Here is a 3,117-nt window from a genome sequence, read left to right as displayed (position 1 = left end):
CCACAACGCCTGGCCATTTTTTGGTTGCAGCCATCATAGTTGTTTGGCGGGCCCTGGCTGGGGATTCGAACCCGCCACCTTAGGTGTATGTGGCTGGCGCCTTAGCCGCTTGAGCCACAGGCGCCGAGCCCCCCACTAATTTTTCCACCATTTTTCCATCTTCAGGCAGAGAGAAGAATAACAGATCGCCTTCCAAAAGAGACAAAGAAAACAAAATGTGCCCACAGATCCTCTGTATGTGTCAAAATCCTCTAGATACATCATGGAGAGGGGTGTTGGAATCAAGCTTCTCTAATTCATTTGTTGTTAGATCTTAGACTTTTATTTGGATGGATCCCTTTGCCTAGAACCACTGAAGTGCTTTGAGAAACTGTCACCTCCATGAAAGGGAACAGTTCTGGCACAGGCCAGCCACAGGAAGTGCTGGCTGTTTGCTTTAATTCCAGAGTACTTTGTATTCCCACCTTGTAGCCCTTAGCACAGACTGGCCCAAAACACAGGCTTGATCTTGTCCCTACTCTCTGCCCTCATCTCAGATCAGCCTTCAGAAAGTCCTAGCTTATTGGCAAAGGCACACATTCTGTTCTACTCTTAAGTTTCATTAGAAATTCAAGTCCACCAAGGTCCTATTCCCTAGGGGCTTGTGCAACTTTGACTTTGCTTCTTGTCTGCCCTTCTGGAACCAAGTCCAAGGAAATTCATGGGTTTGAAGGGAAAGTGATGGGAACCCAGCTGGGCACAGAATCCTAGGATAAGGCTGTGGCGCCCCAAAAGTGGCCTACTCTGCCAACATACATAAATACATACAGTCTGAGCTTGACACTGTGTAATTTGGCCCAGAACAATATGTATTTTGAACTCATTTAGGTGAATGACTTTGGCATTCAAAGTACCCACTGGGGGAGCCTTTATCAGGCTGTATTTGCCCTATGCCTTTGTAAGCCTTTGTTCTAAGATACGGCCTCAGAACACTCTGTTGAGCTGTCTCCTTTAGTGAGTGTCTTCTCCTCCATTTCAAAAGATCCAAGGATGCAATCTTGGATTTCAAGACTGCTGGTAAGAAATGCAGGCCTTGGGAAGGGAGGAGAAGTGACTATGTAGTTTTGCTTTTAGTTTTCCCAAGCCTCACTGTTTACTTTTTTTTTATGTAACCAAGCCATAATTGCATTTTGCTTGTCATGGTTCAATCTGATTGTATTGTTGAAGAACTATTTTTGAACCTGTCCAAATAAACTCTGCAAAGTATTTCCACAAGGATGTTACTCCATGGGGCTGGGACACAAATGGTTTCCTGTTTTATGCTTTCTAATTACATAAACGCAAAGGGGTGGAAAGGAGAAAGTGGAAATTCTAAGTACCTAAAGGAATGTTAAATTTAGAATAATAAGCTCATCTGGAAGCTATCACCACTTTTTTCTTTAAGTGTGCTACAAGCACCCCTTTCCCTTGGACCCCAAAGAACGATACCAGGGTTAAACACAGACCTGAGTGGGGGCAGGGGAGAAGTCCCACGTTCCGTGAGTGGCTTCTGTGTCAAACATGAGAGTCAGGAACAACTGTTACTGCAGTCAAACACCATGAAGGAAGAGGATGAAAAGGCAGGCACCAAGGAGAGGCATGGCTGTGAAGCTAGAATGGCATAAGATTCAGAGTCAGGGTCTAGATCCAAATTCTTTCTGACTCTACCACTTGCCATGTGACCGGGGCGTGGGGTGGAGGGGAGTCCTTAACCTCTTCAAACTTTAATTTCCTCATCTGTAAAGTGGGTAAAAAATAATTCCTACCCTGCAGGCTTTGAGGGTCAAATATATGTGCTAACACACGTGTTTAAAAAGAGGTTGTTGGGCGACACCTGCGGCTCAGTGAGTAGGGCGCCGGCCCCTCATACTGAGGGTGGTGGGTTCAAACCTGGCCCCGGCCAAACTGCAACAAAAAAATACCTGGGCGTTCTGGCAGGCACCTGTAGTCCCAGCTACTTGGGAGGCTGAGAATCGCCTAAACCCAAGAGCTGGAGGTTGTTGTGAGCTGTGATGTTACAGTACTCTACTGAGGGTGACAGAATGAGACTCTGTCTCTAAAAAAAATAATAAAAAAAATTAATTAAAAAGAGGCTGTTGCTATTTGAGTCAAAATAAAGTACATGGTACTAATGGTAGATAGGGGGCTTTTCCAGAACAGGAGGGCATAATCACTGGGCTCACGGAACTAGCTCTTAGGGTTAAAATCAGCAAGATCTGAAGGAGAAAATGAGTTCCTGGTAATAAAAACCTAAAAATTGTTGGAAAACACTATGCATCTTCCTAAGTATTCATGTCATTTATTTTCACTCCATTGAGTTACGGATGAGTAAGGCCACTGTGACTTCTCTGAAAACCCACTCTAGCTTTTCTAAAAATCAGAATGATTTCCTGAGTACATGGTTTGGAGCTGGTCTAGGAGGCAATGGGGGGGGGGGTACCTATGGCTCAGAGGAGTGGGGCGCTGGCCCCATATACTGGAGGTGGTGGGTTCAAACCCAGCCCCGGCCAAAAAATTGCAAAAAAAAAAAGAAATAAAATGGGAACCTGAGAACTCAAGGAGTTTCCAGCCTTTAAGGAAAGGGGGCTGTCCCGAGCATTTGCATTGGGGATAATTGGCCTCAATTGTTTGATTCAGAGCCAGAAGGTGTACTTAGGGGAAGGAGAGATCGCGAATTCTTGAAGAAGGTGGGAGCAGGTAAGGAGTCTTTTTTGTTTTGTTTTGTTTTTTTGAGGATCACTATGTGGTCCTTGGTAGAGTGCCACGGTGTCACAGCTCACAGCAACCTCAAACTGTTAGCTCAAGAGATCATGCTTCAGCCTCTGAGTAGCTAGGGCTGCAAGTGCCTGCCACGATGCCCAGCTCTTGTTTTTTGTTTGTTTGTTTGTTTGTTTGTTTGTTTTTGAGACAGAGCCTCAAAAGGTGTCCTCCTGGGTGGAGTGCCGTGGGATCGTTTGTTTGTTTGTTTGTTTGTTTGTTTTTGAGACAGAGCCTCAAAAGGTGTCCTCCTGGGTGGAGTGCCGTGGGATCACAGCTCACAGCAACCTCCAACTCCTGGGCTCAAGCGAGTCTCCTGCCTCAGCCTCCCGAGTAGTTGGG

The sequence above is a fragment of the Otolemur garnettii genome, unplaced genomic scaffold (genome assembly GCF_000181295.1).
Source record: "Otolemur garnettii isolate 467f Iridium unplaced genomic scaffold, OtoGar3 scaffold00009, whole genome shotgun sequence".
In the NCBI taxonomy this organism is placed as follows: domain Eukaryota; kingdom Metazoa; phylum Chordata; class Mammalia; order Primates; family Galagidae; genus Otolemur; species Otolemur garnettii.
The sequence above is the reverse complement of the archived record's forward strand: the minus strand, read 5'-3'. Positions refer to the sequence as shown.